This window comes from Ceratotherium simum, chromosome X (assembly GCF_057802395.1).
Source record: "Ceratotherium simum simum isolate JZ-2026a chromosome X, ASM5780239v1, whole genome shotgun sequence".
Classification (NCBI taxonomy): domain Eukaryota; kingdom Metazoa; phylum Chordata; class Mammalia; order Perissodactyla; family Rhinocerotidae; genus Ceratotherium; species Ceratotherium simum.
In genome coordinates this window covers 15,140,035-15,161,452 of record NC_141940.1, presented here as the reverse complement: position 1 = coordinate 15,161,452, position 21,418 = coordinate 15,140,035, and the positions used below count along the sequence as shown (strand labels likewise).

At 39.7% G+C, this 21,418-nt stretch overlaps 1 long non-coding RNA gene across 2 annotated transcripts in view; it reads left to right on the top strand.

Moving 5' to 3' along the window:
* The window catches only part of LOC147911749 (uncharacterized), a 190,738-nt gene that overhangs the window by 51,627 nt on the left and 117,693 nt on the right, over nucleotides 1-21,418 (top strand). For both annotated transcript variants that reach the window (XR_015550667.1, XR_015550666.1), the window contains exon 5: nucleotides 20,280-20,413. This is a non-coding gene — a long non-coding RNA (uncharacterized LOC147911749). The remainder of the gene's footprint in view (nucleotides 1-20,279; nucleotides 20,414-21,418) is intronic.

Genomic DNA, 21,418 nt, shown 5'->3' with positions numbered 1-21,418 from the left:
GAGACAAAAAGGGAAGAGATTGGGTTGTGTAGTTTTCCTTATCTGAGAAGAGCCATTTTACAAATTTATGGATACATACAGGTTTTTTCCCCTGAGAAACTGATATATATATATAAACGAGGAGGGTGGTAACAGGTTTGTTTTATTTTTTGTTAAGATTGGAGTGATATAAACATCTTTAATCCTTACAAGAAGGAGCAAATAAAGAGGAAGAGGTGAAGATACAACAGAGGAGAAAATGGGGTGTTTCTGAAGAGGTAGGGGTGGGTCCACGGAGACTAACTCTGGATTTGCATAGCTCATTTCCCTGTCTCTGCTTGGATGTTGTAGAGACATCTCAAATTCAAATAATCCAAAACTTACTCCTCATCTTTCCCTTGAAATATGTTCTCTCTATTTCTATTAATGGTTCTACTGTCCCTTCAGATGCCAATCAAGACCCCTTAGTTTTAGTCCTCACTTCTCTATTTGCTTTCTGGACAAATCACTTACCTCCTCCGGCCTCGTTTACCCTCTGTAGAGTCAGGGAGCAAGACTAAATGACATCAAATGTGTCCTCGAACTCTAAGATTCAGTCTAATCCTGAGCCATCTTTGATTTTTCTCTTTTCCTCATTTAACATATCCAATTCACTGGCAGATCTGTTCAAATTTTGTTTAAAACAAATATGTAATAGTGTAATGGACTCCTGTGCAAAGTACACACTGCTGCAACATCGATCATCCTAAACACAATTCTGATCCAACCCTTCAGTGTCTCCTCACTATTCATGCACTCTTTTTTTTTTTTATAATTTTATATATTTATTTATTTTTTCCCCAAAGCCCCAGTAGATAGTTGTGTGTCATAGTTGCACATCCTTCTAGTTGCTGCATGTGGGACGTGGCCTCAGCATAGCCGGAGAAGCAGTGCATCGGTGCGTGCCCGGGATGCGAACCCGGGCCGCCAGCAACGGAGCACGCGCACTTAACCGCTAAGCCATGGGGCTGGCCCTCTCCTCACTATTTACTCAATAAAGTCCAAACTGCTTAGCCTAGCATTTATGATGCTCTAAAATCTGACCCCAGCCAACCTCTTCAGACTTCTTTTTTACTTCTCTACAGACCCGACAATCCAGCTGGACTGAATTGCTCTATTCTTCCTGTGAAAGGTGGATGTGTTTCCATCTCTCTGCCTCTGCTCATGCTAGCTCCTTCTCCTGAAACGAATTTTCTTCTATCACTCCATGTGTTAGGCCTATTCATTCTTTAAGAGCCAGCTGAAATGCCACTTCCTCCATGAAGGCTCCTTTGAGTCTTTCCAGCCAGAAGTCGTCTCCCTGTCATCTGAATATTTTGAATGTATTTTATGGTACATATATCTATATTATATTAAATGTACACAAATGTCTGACTAGACTGTAAGTTTCTTGAGGGACAGGGCCGATGTTTTGATCCTCCTTATTTATCTCATAGTAATTTTCTCAGTGCCTAGCACATAGCAGACACAGGACAAATAATTTTAAGTGTATCAGTCTATTTCTAAAATTTACAAATCTTCTGTAGTTCATAAATTTTTCAGGCACACCAAAACTGTATTAGTCAGGGGCCTCCGGAGAAACAGAACCAATAGGATATGTGTGCGTTTGTGGGTGTGTGTGTGTGTACAGAGATAGAGAGAGGGAGAGAGAGACAGAGACAGAGAGAGAGACAGAGAGAGAGACAGAGAGATTTATTATAAGGAACTGTCTCACATGCTCATGGAGGCTCACAAGTCGCAAGTCTGCAGTCAGCAAGCTGGAGACCCAGGAGAGCCAGTGGTGTCGTTTCTGTCTGAAAACCAGCAGGCTCAAGACCCAGAAGAGCTGAGGTTTCAGTTCAAGTCTGAATGCAGGAAAAAAACAATGTCCTGGCTCAAAGGCAGTCAGGCAGAAGGAATTCTCTCCTACTCAGCTTTTTTGTTCCAATCAGGCCTTTAAGTGATTGGATAAGTGTCACCCACATTGGGGAGGGCAATCTGCTTTTCTCAGTCTACCAACTCAAATGTTAATCTCATCCAGAATAACGTTTGACCAAATATCTGGGCACCCTCTGGCCCAGTCAAGTTGACACATAAAATGAACCATCACAAAAACCCAACTTAATCAATTCTTCAGGCACTGAATAAAGTGGTAGAAAGTACCAAGAGCTAAATAAGTTGATAGATATAAGTCATCAAGGAAATGCTTGAGCATATCCATGCCAAAGCTCTTTGGCTCCACTTTACTTGATGCATGGACCTTCTCAGGTTCAGTGACAGCAACCAGGTTATTTCTCCAAACATCAAGGATAAAACCTAGGCTCTTATGCTCAACTTCCAAAAGAAAGAAGTGGTATTTGAATTACATACCTGTAGGTTCTGGTGATCCATAGAGGTACACCCTGAGTGTGGCCATCTTAGAGCGTCATAGGTGCATCTTGACATTGACTCTCGAGGGCAATTATTTTTTCTTTATTGGTCCACAGTAAATTCACTATGTGACATGGCCCAGGGGTGTGAGAACTAAGAATGACTCCCTTGTTACCTAAGTTTTTGCTTTTGATCTGTTTAAAAGATCCAAACAAGATTATCCTTTTAATGTCAGCCTAACCCTACCAATACTTTCACAGGCCTTTGTTATGTGATTCACTCCACTGGAACAAATACCATCCTGTAAAAAATCAAGGATCAGAGCCCTACCAGAGCTAGGGTGGCACAATAGTGTCAAACTTGTATAATTTTGTACGATCTGACAAGTTTTGACAAGTAAGTGCTGATCCCATCCCCGTTATGATCACTAGGCCTATGAAAGAAATGGGAAGGTAACATGGATTGCATTTGCCAGCCAAAGGAACCTGCTGACTTATGGAGGCACAGAGATAGCACAAGTTATGGCTTCTTCCCCAAATAGGAGAGCAATTTGTTATCATAAGTGCGTGATAGGCAGGCCTGCAAACACCCCCTTTCCCTCCTATATCCACTCCATGATGAGGTGCAGAGTGCATTGCCAAAGAGTCTTTGCTTCATTGGAAGTAAGATGGGGACAGGATGACCAGCACTGGGGAGAAGAACATTTGTATACTTATCAAGCTTGGTTATTTAGCTACGGGCAATTCTGAGTCTATAACGTTGTCTCCTTGCAATGGGGACTTACTAACCTGTTGATCTGGTGTTTATTTTTGTTGGGTCCATTCCTAGCATATTGTTGAATGCTCAGGTATTACTGCCAGTCATATTTGTGGTAAATCATCCTCCTTATCAAAAAGTATTCTAATGACCAGGCAATGGCAAAGTCTACATTCAAGAGCACAACTTACAGAGTTAATGAGGACAAATCGAGATTCCCTAAGTATCCAAACTGCTGCAGTCATTGTTGTCACCGCGGGAGCCAAGTCTATAATGTAGCACTTAGGATGTGCTCACAGCCTAAGGGTCTAAATTCATGTGATTTGGGGCTTGTTATTTGCTTATATGCTACAAAAAGAAGAAAATGACCTTCCTGACTTTTAAATGTTGGCTACACATGTTCAGAGGCTGAGTTTGGCCTGCAGATTGCCAATCTCTGATTTAGTAGAAAGGGCAATAGACTAGAAATCAGAAGACCTGGGTTCAAACCTGATTATCCTCTATAGCTGGGAGATCTTTGACACATCGTTTAATCTCTGTGGGCTTCTGTTTCCCCATCTGTAAGATGGAGATAAGAATGCCTACCTTGTTTGCGCCACAGAATTGTGTGGATAAAATGAACAGTGTATGTGAAACGGCTTTGAAATAGGCCACTTAGACAATTGTCTAGGTTGGTGAATGTTGGTTTGATACACATCAGGGATAATGGTAAGGTGAACTGTTTCTCAACCAGCTTCATGTGCCTAAGGAAAAGACCTAAAAGAATTTTTAAAGCTAGAGGACTTTCATATTTGGGCTAAATGTTAGAGGTCATGAGCCAAGGCAACATCCCTAGACTGAAACCTGCTTATGCTTTGAAGAGAAGAGGCAGTCTTCTTAAAGTTAATAGCCATGGGCCAGAAATTAAGTCTTGAGCAGAGGTGGGAGTGTGTGGGGGGAGGGAGAGACTGGGCATCCATCCAGGCTGCTCCTCAGCTTTGAGGGAGGGACCTTAAAGTCTCTAGCCCTGGTAAGAGAGAGAATGCAAGTTACACCGTGTAAGCTCTGGCCTAAATTTTAAAGCATGCGTGGTGCAGGGTCGGCCCCGTGGCTTAGCAGTTAGGTGCACGCGCGCTCCGCTGCTGGCGGCCGGGGTTCGGATCCCGGGTGCGCACCGACGCACTGCTTGTCTGGCCATGCTGAGGCCGCGTCCCACATACAGCAACCAGAAGGATGTGTAACTATGACATACACCTATCTACTGGGGCTTTGGGGGGAAAAAAAAGGAGGAGGATTGGCAATAGATGTTAGCTCAGAGCAGGTCTTCCTCAGCAAAAAGAGGAGGATTAGCATGGATGTTAGCTCAGGGTTGATCTTCCTCACACACAAAAATAATAATAATAATAATAATAATAATAAAAAAGCATGCTTGGTGCTGTATTCACCTGTCATGAGGAAGCTCAGGGAAGCCATAGGTTGCAGATTTCAGTTCACTGACTGCATGAATAATTCATCAGTCATTTTGTGAGGTTGCAGCAACAATTTTTTCTCTCTCAAATGCTTAGATCTAGCTGTGAAGAATTAACTGGCAAGAAAGTATTTGCACGCTTTGCTTTAAGGCTCAGAAGTGGCGGAGAGATGTATCTTGAACTCATTTTTTTAACTTACCTGCTGTTCTTTGGTTCTGCCCTATTTGACTGCATTTTCTTAGTCATTGATTAAGTGGACTAGATTTGGATGATTTACTATATGTATAAGAAGGTTGTGTTGGTTCTCAGAAAATCACATTTCCATCCTTGTAAAACCTGCCTTCTCTTTCTTTTTGAAAACACATTTTTAGGAAGTCGATAGGATCCTGAAAAGTTGCTTGTACTGTTCTATAGTTTCAGCTAAAATGTGTAAAGCATTTACAGATAAAATAATATAATGTTTGAGATTTGCTTTAACAAATTTGTCTGTGTGGGTGTTTAAGTGTGTGAGGCAGTATGAAGGAAACAAGATCAGCCAGGAATTGATAATTGTTGAACCTAGGTGATGAGTCCACTGGGGTTCATGATACTATTCTCTCTAATACTTTATAAAACGAGAAAAAAGTAAATTATTTTGCATGGTGTTATAGGTGATGTTTTATTAGTCTTACTCCCTCCCACCCATAGAACTTCATTTGTCTTTGTTTTTTAATTATTAATTGTAAAAGTAATTATATACTCACTGTGAAAAAATTCAAAGAATGTAGAATATAGAAACAGTAGAGTTCCCCATTCATATTTCACTGTGACCTCTCTCCCATCCCACATGCTACCCTAGAAGTAACCAAAGTAAAAGTTGAGTGTATATTCTTTCAGAGCTATATTTACGCACACACAGACATAAGTAGAAATGAGTGGTTTTTAAAGAAAGAATTGCGCATTATAAAGAGCAATTTGATTTTACAGAAGGATCAATTTCCCCCTAAATAAAACATGTCTCCAACCCTATAACATGAGTGGGAAAATAGGGATCACTTAATAGAATTGAGTGTATTGGCTGATTTTGCTCTAGCTACAAAGAAGGTAATCCCTTTATTGGTAGATTAAGCTTTATTGAGATCAGATAATGAAATGAATGTATCTGAAATGCTTCCAGTGTATAGTGGCTGATTACTTTAAAGTACGGCCACCGAAAGCAACTTCCAACAACTTGTTTAAAAATTGATCAATGACATCCGTAAGTTGAATACATTTTCACATGCACACTCCAGAGGAAAAAACAAACCCATTTAAGGCAAAGAAATCAGCTTGTAATTTTGGCTAATTTTTAAGGAGTGAAGAGAAAAGAAATCATTTCGTAGTAATGTTTGGTACTGTTTATACTGGGGGCAATGTAGGAATTTAGATTCATTAACTCTTGCTGAATGATGAGTGGTAGAAGCTCTCAATATATTTTGAAAGGATGCTCTGTCTCCTTTTCTATTCTTAACATCTCCAACCGCCCTCCCCATCTCCCTATCCAGTTCAGTTTTATGTAAACTTTTGTATATAGGCTCTGTTTCTCCCAGATGCCTCATATTTACTTCCAGCAATGGCGACGACCACAGATCCTAAGAGCGACCTTTTTTTATTTTCATTCTGATTCCCTTTTAAGGCCCATGAAAGGCAGTAGGCTGCCAGCTCTGGAGGCTCCAGACCTATTTATCTGTGTGCCATGTGCAGCAGGGCACCTCTCTGTCGCATTAACAGCAGTCCTCCCTTTGCACCTGCAGGAACCAGCATGGGGCAAATGCCAAGCTGCTCCGTCCTTGGTGCTTCTCCTGAAAGGAAGCAATTAGCCAGGATTCAAGGGCAAGCCCTTTCTGTTTCTTATAACACTTCTCACCTACTGCCCCCCTTCCCCCAACAAACACACACACACACACACACACACACATTTATTCACAAAGTCTCCAATTGGCTCATATGAACTGGTGCTTGGATATTGTACTAAAGAGACCCACTTATTGAGGAAGCACTTAGTAAATATTTGCTATGCATACAGCCTTGTATCAAACTCCACCAGTGGCTAAGTCTATGTTCTCACACAAAGTGAATAATTGAGGCTGTTATCCAGATTTTTGAGGAGTAACTTGTGTATTCACTTGAATGATCTGTGATTCTCTATCAGGGTGGGTGGGTGGTGGAGATGGGAGGACTGGGACCCATGTAAGTGGTCTACAAATCCATATGCAGATCGAATAATCAATATATCTCATATTTGTATGCAAGTCATTAATGAATTCATAGTAGCTTCTTTCATTTGTTTTTTAAAATTGTGGCTATATATATATATATATATAAAAACATAAAATTTGCCATTTTTACCTTTTTTAAGTGTACAATTCAGTGGCATTCATTACGTTCACAATGTTGTGCAGCCATTACCACTATCTATTTTCAAAACTTTTTCATCACCCCAAATGGAAACTCTGTACCCATTAAGCAATAGCTCACCACTCTCCTTTGCTCCAGCCCCTGGTAACCTCTAATCTACTTTGTCTTTATGTATTAGCCTATTCTAGATATTTCATATAAGTCAAATCATACAATATTTGCCCTTTTGTGGCTGGCTTCTTTCACTTAGCATAATGTTTTCAAGGTTCATCCACGTTGTAGACCTTATCAGAACTTCATTCCTTTTTATGGCTGAATAATGTTCTACTCATCTGTTTATGGACATTTGGGTTGTTTCTACCTTTTAGCTATTGTGAATAATGCTGCTATGAACATCAGCATACAAGTGTCTGAGTCCCTGTTTTCATTTCTCTTGGGTATGTACCTTGGAGTGTAATTGCTAGGTCATACGGTAATTCCATGTTTAACTTTTTCAGGAACCACCAAGCTGTTTTCCACAGTGGCTGTACCTTCTTCCATTCCCACCAACAATGTATAATGCTTCCAGTTGCTCTACATCCTCACCATCACCAACGCTTATTTCCCTTTTTTTGTGTGTGTGGTAAGCCATCCTAGTAGGTGTGAAGTACATAGTAGCTTTTTGTCACATTTTCTCAATCATCACTGTTATCTTGTGTGTGTGTGTGTGTGTGTGTATGTGTGTGTTTGTGTATGTTGGGGGGGTCTATGAAATATTTGACATACAAAAGGTATTCTCAAATTCAAAAAGTTTGAGAACCTCTAATTTATTTATTCATTTATTTATTTATTTTGTGAGGAGATCAGCCCTGTGCTAACATCTGCCAATCCTCCTCTTTTTGTGCTGAGGAAGACTGGTCCTGGGCTAACATCCGTGCCCATCTTCCTCCACTTTATATGGGACAGCGCCACAGCATGGCTTGCCAAGCAGTGCATCGGTGTGCGCCCAGGATCCGAACCGGCGAACCCGGGCCCGCTGCAGCGGAGCGCACGCACTTAACTGCTGGCGCCACCAGGCCGGCACCGAGAACCTCTAGTTTAGATAAAACATTTAAAAAAAATTCTCCACATTGCACGTTTTAGAAACGTCTTATATAATCCTCCAGTAATATTGTGAAGTAGGTATTATTATCCCCATATTGAGAAACTGAGTCTCTGGAAAGTTAAACAATTTGCAGAAACAGTTGTCAAACCCAGTTTGTCCAGTTCCCAATTCCTAGTGAGCTTTCCTCTATGTTACCCTAGTTACCTTTCTGGATAGGACTGCTAGAGCTTGGAGGGAAGCAGGACGCAGGCCTTTTTCTTTTTTAAATCTTCATGTGTCTACTCTCCATGCCATGGCCTACCTGTCTACAGTGGTTTTTCTCCTTCACTGTATCTCTATACCAAATTCTCTTTTATTTTCATCGAGGCTGTCCTATGATGAAAATATTCAGAGATATAAAATATTGAAAAATAGAGACAAGAAAAAAATAATTCTGAATTCTTATACCATGATACAGTTGCATAACACACACAGGTATATATAGACATATATACATAAATTTGCATGCATACATATAATAGTGTGTGTGAGGATGGGAGAGAGAGATGGAGAGAGAGAGAAGTGTGGAAGTCTTTCTCTTTTTATTTGGGACTCTCACTGGTGAGGATAGGCTTAAGTGGCAAATAATACAGATCATTTCCTTGGAAAACTTGCAGGGTTTGTTTCTTCTCTCCTTGGTACTCCACAGCAAGCATAATAATGATGGTCTCATTGGGAGAAGGGCTCAGAAAGAGGCTGCTCATGCTAAGGTCCCAATCTCAGGGCTGCCCCATGTGGTGTGAGTAGCAGAGGGAATTTAGAATCTGGGCTCATAAGCACAAATTCCAAAAATATCCCTCTTTGTTTTTGTGAATTACAAAATAAAATGCTATCTCCAGTAGGGAATGGCCCCCTCTGCAATGCTTGGATGGCATTTATATCCATTAACTGGGAGTTGAAAGTGTGGGGGCCACAGAGCCAGAAATATCAGTGCTGCTCAGACTGTGCTCAGATTCACTCAGCAGAATATGCAGTGACAGCGCCTGCTATTTATTTATTCCTTCATTTATTCTTTTGAAATTCATTTATTCATCCAATGAAACCTTTATTGATTCTGCTTTTTTTTTTCCGCTGTCTTGTATTTATTTATTTTTATTTTATTTTATTTTTTAATTTTTTGTTTATTGCAGTAACATTGGTTTATAACATTGTAAAAATTTCAGGTGTACATCATTGTACTTCTATTTCTGCATAGATTACATCATGTTCACCACCAAAATACTAATTACAACCCATCACCACACACATGTACCGAAACATCCCTTTCACCCTCCCCTCCCCCTTCCCCTCTGGTAACCACCAATCCAATCTCTGTATCTATGTGTTTGTTTATTGTTGTTATTATCTACTACTTAATGAAGGAAATCATGCGGTATTTGACCTTCTCCCTCTATTTCACTTTGCATTATACCCTCAATGTCCATCCATGATGTCACAAATGGCTGGATTTCATCGTTTCTTATGGCTGAGTAGTATTCCATTGTGTATATATACCACAGCTTCTTTATCCATTCGTCCCTTGATGGGCTCTTAGGTTGCTTCCAAGTCTTGGCTATTGTGAATAACGCTGCAATGAACACATGGGTGCATGTACCTTTGCAAATTGGTGTTTTCAAGTTCTTTGGATAAATACCCAGCAGTGGGATGGCTGGATCATATGGTAGTTCTATCCTTGATTTTTTGAGGAATCTCCATACTGTTTTCCATAGTGGCTGCACCAGTTTGCACTCCCACCAGCAGTATATGAGAGTTCCCTTCTCTCCACATCCTCTCCAACACATGTTGTTTCCTGTCTTGTTAATTATAGCCATTCTGACGGGTGTGAGGTGATATCTCATTGTAGTTTTGATTTGCATTTCCCTGATAGTTAATGATTTTGAACATCTTTTCATGTGTCTGTTGGCCATCTGTATATCTTCTTTGGAGAAATGTCTGTTCAGGTCTTTTGCCCATTTTTTAATTGGGTTGGTAGTTTTTTTGTTGGTAAGATGCATGAGTTCTTTATATATTTTGGAGATTAAGCCCTTATCAGAAGTATGGTTTGCAAATATCTTCTCCCAATTGTTAGGTTGTCTTTTCGTTTTGTTGATGGTTTCCTTTGCTGTGCAGAAGCTTTTTAGTTTGATGGAGTCCCATTTGTTTATTTTTTCTATTGTTTCTCTTGCCCGGTCAGACGTGGTGTTTGAGAAGATGTTGCTAAGACTGATGTCGAAGAGCGTACTGCCTATGTTTTCTTCTAGAAGTTTCACAGTTTCAGGTCTTACATTCAAGTCTTTAATCCATTTGGAGTTAATTTTTTTGTATGGTGTAAGGTGAGGGTCTACTTTCATTTTTTTGCATATGGCTATCCAGTTTTCCCAACACCATTTGTTGAAGAGACTTTCTTTTCCCCAATCTATGTTCTTGGCTCCTTTGTCAAAGATTAGCTGTCCATAGATGTGTGGGTTTATTTCGGGGCTTTCGATTCTATTCCATTGATCTGTGTGTCTGTTTTTGTGCCAGTACCATGCTGTTTTGGTTACTACAGCTTTGTAGTATATTTTGAAATCAGAGAGTGTGATACCTCCAGCTTTGTTCTTTTTTCTCAGGATTCCTTTAGCTATTCGGGGTCTTTTGTTGTTCCATATAAATTTTAGGATTCTTTGTTCTATTTCTGTGAAAAATGTTGTTGGAACTTTGATAGGGATTGCATTGAATCTATAGATGGCTTTAGGAAGTATGGACATCTTAACTATGTTAATTCTTCCAATCCAAGAGCACGGAATATCTTTCCATTTCTTTGTGTCTTCTTCAATTTCTTTCAGAAATGTTTTATAGTTTTCGGTGTACAGATCTTTCACCTCTTTGGTTAAGTTTATTCCTAGGTATTTTATTCTTTTTGTTGCAGTTGTAAATGGGATGGTATTCTCAATTTCTCTTTCTGCTACTTCGTTGTTAGTGTACAGAAATGCAACTGATTTTTCTATGTTGATTTTGTATCCTGCAACTTTACCATATTCGTTTATTACTTCTAAAAGTTTTCTGGTGGATTCTTTGGGGTTTTCTATATATAAAATCATGTCATCTGCAAATAGTGACAGTTTCACTTCTTCCTTTCCAATTTGGATCCCTTTTATTTCTTTCTCTTGCCTGATTGCTCTGGCTAGGACTTCCAGTACTATGTTAAATAGGAGTGGTAACAGTGGGCATCCTTGTCTGGTTCCTGTTCTTAGAGGGATGGCTTTCAGTTTTTCACCATTGAGGATGATATTAGCTGTGGGTTTCTCATATATGGTCTTTATTATGTTGAGGTACTTTCCTTCTATACCCATTTTATTCAGAGTTTTTATCATAAATGGATGCTGTATCTTGTCAAATGCTTTCTCTGCATCTATTGAGATGATCATGTGATTTTTATTCTTCATTTTATTAACGTGGTGTATTACGTTGATTGATTTGCGAATGTTAAACCATCCCTGCATCCCTGGAATAAATCCCATTTGATCATGGTGTATAATCTTTTTAACGTATTGTTGTATGCGATTTGCTAGTATTTTATTGAGGATTTTTGCATCGATGTTCATCAGTGATATTGGCCTGTAATTTTTTTTTTTTGTGTTGTCCTTGTCTGGTTTTGGTATCAGGGTAATGTCAGCTTCGTAGAATGAGTTAGGGAGCTTCCCCCCCTCCTCAATTTTTTGGAAGAGTTTGAGAAGGATAGGTATTAAGTCTTCTTTGAATGTTTGGTAGAATTCACCAGGGAAGCCGTCTGGTCCTGGACTTTTATTTTTGGGGAGGTTTGTGATTAGTGTTTCGATCTCCTCACTGGTGATTGGTCTATTCAAATTCTCTACTTCTTCTTGATCCAGTTTTGGAAGGTTGTATGATTCTAAGAATTTATCCATTTCTTCCAGATTGTCGAATTGGTTGGCATATAGCTTTTCATAGTATTCTCTTATAATCTTTTGTATTTCTGAGGTGTCTGTTGTAACCTCTCCTCTTTCATTTCTGATTTTACTTATTTGTGCCTTCTCTCTTTTTTTCTTGGTGAGTCTAGCTAAAGGTTTGTCAATTTTGTTGATCTTTTCAAAGAACCAGCTCTTGGTTTTATTAATTTTTTCTATTTTTTTTGGTCTCTATTTCTTTTATTTCTCCTCTGGTTTTTTTATGTTCCCTTCTTCTACTGATTTTGGGCTTTGTTTGTTCTTCTTTTTCCAGTTCCTTTAGGTGCATTGTTAGATTGTTTATTTGAGATTTTTCTTGTTTGTTGAGATAGGCCTGTATCGCTATAAACTTCCCTCTTAGAACTGCTTTTGCTGTATCCCATAAATTCTGGCATGTCTTATTTTCATTTTCATTTGTCTCCAGTTATTTTTTGATTTCTTCTTTGATTTCTTCATTAACCCAGTCGTTGTTCAGTAGCATTTTGTTTAATCTCCACGTATTTGTGGCTTTTCTGATTTTCTTCCTATAGTTGATTTCTAGTTTCATACCGTTGTGGTCAGAAAAGATGCTTGGTATTATTTCAATCTTCTTAAATTTATGGAGACTTGTTTTGTGTCCTAATATGTGATCAATCCTGGAGAATGTTCCATGTGCATTTGAAAAGAACGTGTATTCTTCGGTTTTTGGATGGAATGCTCTGTATATATCCACTAGGTCCATCTGTTGTAGTGTGTCGTTTAAGGCCAATGTTTCCTTATTGATCTTCTGTTTGGATGATCTATCCGTTGGTGTAAGTGGAGTGTTAAAGTCCCCTACTATTATTGTGTTACTGTCTATTTCTGTTTTTATGTCTGTTAATAATTGCTTTATATATTTAGGTGCACCTACATTGGGTGCGTAGATATTTACAAGTGTTATATCCTCTTGTTGGATTGTTCCCTTGATCATTATGTAATGCCCTTCTTTGTCTCTTTTTACAGTTTTTGTTTTAAAGTCTATTTTGTCTGATATGAGTACTGCTACCCCAGCCTTCTTTTCATTGCCATTTGCGTGGAGTATCTTTTTCCATCCCTTCACTTTCAGTTTGTGAGTGTCTTTAGGTCTGAAGTGTGTCTCTTGTATGCAGCATATATATGGGTCTTGTTTTTTTATCCAATGAGCCACCCTATGCCTTTTAATTGGAGCATTTAGTCCATTGACGTTTAAAGTAGCTATTGATAAGTATGTACTTGCTGCCATTTTTTAACTTTTTTTTTTTCTCAGTGTTTTAGTAGTTCTCTGTTCCTTTCTTCTTCTACAGAATTGATGGTCTCTTTAGTTTGACCTCTGTCTGAAAGCTGTACTCTTTAACTCCCCTCCTCCCTCATGTTTTTGATATCATATCTAACCTCTTTGTTGTGCATTTGTATCCATTACGTTCTAATCATGGAAATAGATAATTTTTCCTATTTGTGGTCTTTTCTTTTCCCCTTAAATCAGTCCCTTTAACATTTCTTGTAGCACTGGTTTCTTGGTGACAAACTCCTTTAATTTTTGCTTATCTGGGAAAATTTTGATCTCTCCTTCCATTTTGAATGATAACCTTGCTGGGTAGAGTATTCTTGGCTGTAAGTTCTTTCCTTTTAGCACTTTAAATATATCGTGCCATTCTCTTCTAGCCTGTAAGGTTTCTGCAGAGAAGTCAGCTGATAGCCTTATGGGGTTTCCTTTGTACGTAACTTGACATTCTCTTGCGGCTTTTAGGATTCTCTCTTTATCTTTAATTCTGGACATTTTGATTATGATGTGTCTTGGTGTGGGCCTCTTTGGGTTTATCTTGTTTGGGGCTCTCTGTGCTTCCTGTACCTGGATGTCTGTTTCCTTCCTTAGGTTAGGGAAGTTTTCATCTATTATTTCTTGAAATAGATTCTCTGCCCCCTTGTCTCGCTCTTCTCCTTCCGGGACACCTATAACACGGATGTTAGTGCACTTGATGTTGTCCCAGGGATCCCTGATTCTGCTGTGGTGCGAGATTTTGAGTTAGGAGCTGAGGATACAGAGAGGAATGAGGACTATCACTGCCCCAGTGGAGCTTGCAATGGAGTGGTGTGGAGGAGAGGCTGGAAAACAGATAATACAGAGGGGAGCCTAACTGCCTCAAGAGGCAACTGCTAGACACCTTGGGGCCACAGACAATCAATGGAGAGGGTGGGGTGGGTGGCTTGGTGACAATTCCTCTTGGATGATCAGGTCTGGAGCTCAGCACAAGGGTCTAAAGGGGAAGAAAGCAACCATAGTGGTAACTATTTACCAGTAACACTTACTGAACACCTACCAGGGCCCTGAGCACATTATAACATAATAATGATGGTAATAATAACATCTATTGAATGCTTCCTACATGCCAGTCAGTGAGCATTTTTTAATAGACTTTATCTTCTAGACCAGTTTTAGGTTCACAGAAAAATTGAAGGGGAGGTACAGAGATTTCCCATCTACCCCCTGCCCCCACACAGGCACACCCTCCCCCATCATCAACATCCCCCACCAGAGTGGCCCATTTGTTAACAATCCATGAAACTACACTGACACATCATTATTATCCCAAGTCCACAAATAATATTAGGGTCCACTCTTGGAGTTGTAGATTCTATAGATTTTGACAAATGTATAATGTCACGTATCCATCATTATAGCATCAAACAGAATATTTTCACTGCCCTAAAAATCCTCTGTGCTCTGCCTAAGTATTTTACACATATTAACTCATTTAATTGCCACACTAACCATATGAGGTAGGGACAATTATTACTATTTTACCAATGAGACAACAGAGGTACAGAGATTTCAAGAAACTTGCCTGACCAAGTATTCTGACTCCAAAATTTATTCTACTCTTTTTTTTCCCCAAAGCCCCAATAGATAGGTGTACGTCATAGCTGCACATCCTTCAAGTTGCTGTATGTGGGACGGGGCCTCAGCGTGGCTGGAGAAGCGGTGCGTTGGTGCGCGCCCGGGATCCGAACCCGGGCCACCAGCAGCAGAGCGCTTGCGCCCAACCGCTAAGCCACGGGGCCGGCCCTGACTGCAAAATGTAGCACAGCCAATTTCATTTCTGCCTATCACTCTACAAATCTTTGTCTGCCTGCTTATAGCTTATGCTATTGCAATCGTGCTATACCTAGATTTATAACCTGTTCTTTTCACTTAAGGAAATCTTAATAGGATTTTTTTATCTTTCTACATGGTTTACTTAATCCATCTAACTGTTTCAACTTATTAAAGGAAAAACTAAGTTAGAAAATATGTAAAACAGTAAATAAAAATTAAAATTTCCTATAATCTTGGCTTCTAAACACAACTTCGAACAGTATTTTAGTTCATTTCCTTTTCGAGTTTTTTCCTTCACTCACTTTTGAAAAATTTTTGCTTGGTGGATATTATTATTGTTATTTAAATAAAATTCATTTAGGTCATGTCGTCCTGGAACCCCCGAACCAAACCTTATACTTTGAAACGTTTTGAGATCATCCATCTACACTAACAGTCACAGAAAGCTTTTCAGGAGAGAGTGTGGAGTCTATGATTTGGTTCACCTGCTTTGCTGGGTTCTAGGAACGTTTTTTTTTTTTTTTTTTTTTTTTGAGGAAGATCAGCCCTGAGCTAACATCCGTGCTAATTCTCCTTGTTTTTGTTGAGGAAGACCGGTTCTGAGCTAACATCTATTGCCGATCCTCCTCCTTTTTTTTCCCCCAAAGCCCCAGTAGATAGTTGTATGTCATAGCTGCACATTCTTCTAGTTGCTGTATGTGGGATGCGGCCTCAGCATCGCCGGAGAAGTGGTGCGTCGGTGCGCGCCCGGGATCCGAACCCGGGCGGCCAGTGGCGGAGTGCGGGGACTTAACGGCTAAGACACGGGGCCGGCCCATGCTGGGTTCTAACTAAGTTACGGAGCCTGGGTGAACCTTGAAAGCCCCATTCACTTCTCTATTTGACCGGAAGCTCCATGAGACAGTGGCCATGCTGGTTTTGCTCACCACTTTATCCCCAGCACCAAGCAGTGCCTGGTCTCCCAGCTTTCCCTCTTGTCCCTCCCCAAATACAGATTTATGCACAGCAACAAGCATGTTGTCTTTAAAATTTAAATCAGATTGTGTGTTTTCCTCGTAGACCACAGCAGATTTTTGATTTTATTTTGACTGTAACAGACGACCTTGGGAAAGGCAGATGACAAGAATCCAGAAGCACGAGTAGTGGGTTGGCCTTGGAGTGGGGAGGCGTTTCCTCAGTCGTAGCTAGAGGAAGAAATGTGGGCGAGTGTAGTTTGGTTTGTGCGTTGGTAACAAGAGGAGGGGTAGTGCTTTTTTGATGGCTTCTGCTTTCTCAATCAGCTAAGTGATGAGATCGCAGCTGAGGAGGGTAGGAGGTAGCAATAGGTGTGAAGTAGTTGTCTTAAAAAATAGGAGAGATTTTTGTAAGACGTATAGTAGGATTTCTGCGTAACATTTGAGGATTCATTAGAGGTCTGAAATCAGTAATTTAAAAGGAAACTAGTGTGCTCAGATGTGAAATTCTCTGCCCTCAGCTCCATATAGTTGTTTTTCCCTCCATATCTCCCTCAAAAAATCTTCCCATTTGTTTGAAGCGCAAGTCAAGGATTCGCCTGGTGTCCATGAATCCACTTCAGGGGGCCCAAGGATCCCCTGAACTTATATGCAAAATTTGTGCATATGTGCATTTTTTAGAGAATGGGTCCTTAGCTCTCATTAGATTTTCAAAGGAGTCTTTGAACCCCAAAAGATTAAGAACCACTGCTGAAATACCCTAATAGTACAGCCCTTCAGGACTGCCCCACAGGTACCCTCATTGTCTCACTAATTGCCTTATATGGAGGCCCATTAGGTAACTCACAGCTAAACCCCTAGTATGGACTTCAACTCCTTTCACCCGCAGCCACTCACCACAATGACTATAGATGGAGGGGACAGTGCTTTTGCTTAAAAATGCAACATACATCATCACCAGAAATATGGCTATTCCTGCCTTTGTTTAACTAGTATCCTCCTATTCATAGACATTGATGTTGTTTTTCAGCCTTGAATATGCTAGTTGAAAGAGCTAGTGCATTTAAAAAACTCCGAAGACTTGTCACCAATCTATACTCCCATCAGTGGTTACGAACTTGCTTGTTTAACCACCCTGGGAATTGTTGAGTCTTTTACTACTCATTGCCAATCTGATAGTTGAAAATGGTGCATTGGTATCTTAATTTGTTTTAAGCATGTCATCATAACCTGGGGTGCTTGGATGGGCAGCAAACTCCAAGAAATTTCATGCAAATAGTTTGTGCTTCTGTGCATTCTTCGGGGGCGTGGAGAGGGGTGGGAAGAGATTTCATAACTTTCCTCAGATTCTCCAAGGGAGTCTAGGCCTCCAAAATGTTACAAAATAAAACTGGAAGGGTTTTATAGCAAATCACTAAAGAAAAGTAAACAAAACAAACAACAAAGTCAGAAATAACAAATGGGAAAATTATAAAATTACAGCAACTGCACAAGATGCCCACAATCCCCGTCTATGGCTCTTGACACCCTTTCTTACCTGGCACCCCAAATTCAGAGCCTCTCCTAGTTTCCTTCCCCTGGGATGCTCCTGCTCTCTGGCACACAGAGACTATTTCTGTGTGTGTGTCTTAGAACTTTAAAAACAATTCATTTCTCATCGAAATCTTGGTTTAAAATGGACATTCTGGGAAGTCACCCCATGTCTGTCAGTGGCTCCAAAGACTCCTAGGTTGGGTTCAAATCTGGCTGATTTTCTCCGTGTTCACTTTAAAACTGTTGAGTACATATGAAGTTAAAATAAAGCACGTTTGCAGGGTAGACTTTTTCTTTTCTTTCATTTTGTAGGGTTTTCTTTCTCCATAGATTCTATTTCAGTTCAAAAGCAGCTATTGAACTCTGTTTTCCAGAATTTTCCCACTTTGCAGAAAACTCTTTTAACCTTAAGAAATGTCATTAAAGAATGCTGCCATCGTTGAAGCTATTTTTCCAATATCCCACTTCAACTACCAAATGCCATTCTGTGTTCAGAACGGGTGGTTCCATGCTCCTGCCATCTCCAAGGACAGTGTCTCTTCTGCCATCTTGGAGGAAGCACATGGTTTGCCTTTTGTTTCCTAGTACCCTTCTAATTTTGTCTCTATCCATAATGAGGTAGGTGATATGATCCTGGAGATACAATGCCTTTATGGGCTAAGGAAATTGAGGTAGAGGATTTGTCCCAGGAAATCAGTGATAAAGTGGGTCTAGAAACTTAATCTTCTGATACTCATTATCTTTCTGTGAGGGAGTGTTTTGTAGTAACAAGAATTCCTGTCTGATGATAGGCCTTGGTTCTGCAACTTGCTAGCTGTGAGGCTTCTTGCAAGGTACGTTGCATCTGTGGGCCTCAGTTTCCGCATCTACAAAACAGAGATAATAATGCTTACTTTGCAGGGTGGTTGTGAGGATTAAAGGAAATAATATCTGTAAAACGCCTGGCACATAGTAGGTAAAATATGAAGATTCATTCGCCTATGTCTTCACACTACAGGGCAAAGTTCATTAAGGAAAGAAGAAAGAGTTATTGAAGATTTGGTGGCAGATTTTGTTTTGGTAGGGAAATTATAGAATCTGAGATTCTTTGGAGCTGGAAGGGTCCTTAGAGATCTGTGTTACAGAGGAGGACTTTGGCCCAGAGAGGGCCAGGATGTGCCCAAGGTCTCAAGGTGACACACAAACCCCAGTAAAGACACTTGCATTTAAGAGAGGAATATGTCTTTTAAGTAACCATTGTTTCAAAGGCTGTATTAAAAATGAACTCTTTCAAAGTGAAAATGCATTGTGCCCTAAAATAAGAATTCCTACACTTAAAACTCGTCTGATAATGGATATAAACCAGTTATATTTAAGATGGTACCAAAGTAAAGTAAAACAAGGTGGGATATTTTAAAACTAAAGGGTAATATATATTTTAAAAAGACAATGACAAACAGATAATGAATAAATATGTTAGCATATATAGCTATTAAAATGTATATCCCACGGCTAATCTCCCTCACAATTGAAGAAATAAATGGACTATCAAAATATTTTGAGGAATGTCAGATGAAATTTCACTTAAATTATTTCTTCTAGACTTTTTTCCCCCACCCAAGATTACTTTGGTCTGTCTCATAGGAACAAAAATAAGCTTAATACATAGGTAAATGCTTGTCTTCCTAACACTACAAAAGAAACATTTGTTCCTCCAGATAACTCTTAAGTAAACTGCTGTCAAAACAATTAGTGTTATTTTTCTATTATCGTTCTATTTGAGAGTAAATAACCATTCATGAATATGTTAATTATCTGGTAGGTGGAGAAGATAAGGAGGGCCCTATATCTCCAGAAGCAGCCGATAAATCATCAACTACATACAAAAACACAAGAAAGGGTTCTAAGCTGGATAGTCGTATGTCCACATTTCACCTAGCCAGACTGAAATCAGTTCAACTTTGATAGTTTAGGGAAAACCAGAAAAGAAGTGACAATGTTTTGATAGAATGAGCCACGAATAAACTTTCGTTTGTGAATTGTGGCTACAATGAGACTGTCTTCTAGCTAACCACGTATCAGTTTTATTTTATTGCCAACAAAGCTCTTTTATTTTCACACATTTTAGAATATGCATTTTAGAATTTTGCAATGGACGTTTTAAAGAGTTAAGAAAGTGAAGCTAAGCTATTCAATATGCCCCTCTCATTTAAAAAATACCTCGTTTACGGTGTAAGTGCTGGACAGATATTTTCTCTATAAAATCGTGTTTTAAAAATAAATGATGGTGCTTACTTTAAGCTTAATTTACCTTTAGTAATCATACCCAACTTTGGGCCACTTTGAATGTGCCTTTGAAATCTCCGGCACAGAATTCTTCCCTATCCACAGTGGTTAAATGTTCTGCTGAAAGGGAACACATTTCGAGGGGGGAGCGGAGGTGGGGGTGGGGGGAAAACACAGAAAACTGCTTTCCCTTCCTATTTGAAGGGGCAAGATGTATTTTTCCATATTAAATATTTTGAGAAAGTTGAATGCAGCATTGTGCCAGATAATTAAAATGTAAATTTCAGTATCTATGCTTGCTTTGTGATTTTTTAAAATACATTTAAGTTAGTTGTCTTTTAAAACATGTGGTCAGCTGTTGTATTCACATATGGTCAAATGATCAAAGTCTGAACTCCTCTCTAATTGTCCCCCCGCTGCTCGTCTGCTCTGTCCGTGATCAAGGCCTCAGCAGGTGATGAGAAAGGCATGAGAACAGGCTGGAAGGAGAATGAGGCACCGAGAGGCCCAAGCTGAAAGAAATAAAGACTTCCAGTGCATCACCCTGACAGTAAAGAGTGAAGGAAAAGTGACGTCTGGTTAGTAGCGCTTATATATTTTTTTGTTCGCCAATCTGCATACATTTTTTCCCTAGCTAAATGCAAATGGAGCCTAGCCTGCTCCCAGAGATGGAGCCCCACACAGCAGCACCGCCGCCGAAGGGTTGCATTTGTTTACTTGCCTCGGGAGGAAGCTGCTAAGTCCCACAGTTTATAGTATTTCACATGTTTGTGGAAATCATTGCAATTCTTTTCACTTCTGCTTGTCATTGTTTGCCTAGAGTTCACTTTGCCAGATGGCGCTTTATTGTCACTAGTGGTTACACCTCGCTATTGGATCAGTTCAAGACCAAATGGTGTGAAGAGCTTTCGTACTTAGAGGATTTAGTCAAACGTTCATTCTCTGCTATTCAGGCTGCTCGAGCACTAATTCATAAACGAGCCGGCTGACCTAGGAATGAAGGAAGGAGAAAAGGGCCCAGGTCTTTTTTCTCCCCTAAATTATTAATTTGCGTTCTATTTACAGTCCAAAGTGGGATGAATCATAATTAAGCAGGAATATCTTGCACAAACATAAATAAGATGCTAGAGAAGGGGTGGGGGGTGGAAACAAGATGCTGCATTATGTGAATTCTGTCAGAGTTTAAGGGGGTTTGCCACTCCACACGAAAACACAACCCATTATTTTCTCACAAGTCCTGATTCCTGATATTCTCTGGTCTCTTGTCAACGAGCCAGTTCTATCAGCAAAAGCCGTGAATGATCTCATCAATATTTTTTTCTCAGGTATGTATTTTTCTGAAAGTTGCTGGATGTGAAATATTTTCAAATGTGAACACATTTTCAAAGATGGGAAGGGACCTTTAAAATCCAAGAGATTCCATTCATCTTACCTGCTTTATAATGGAGGTTTGGAGAGTCTGGACAAATTTTGGGTGGGTGCCTTTTCTGCTTTAGAAATTGGGTAATTTAGGGGCCTAAGATACACGGCATCATACTGTTTGTGTGTTTTAAAAAAATTGATATGGTTGTTGCCTTTGTGAA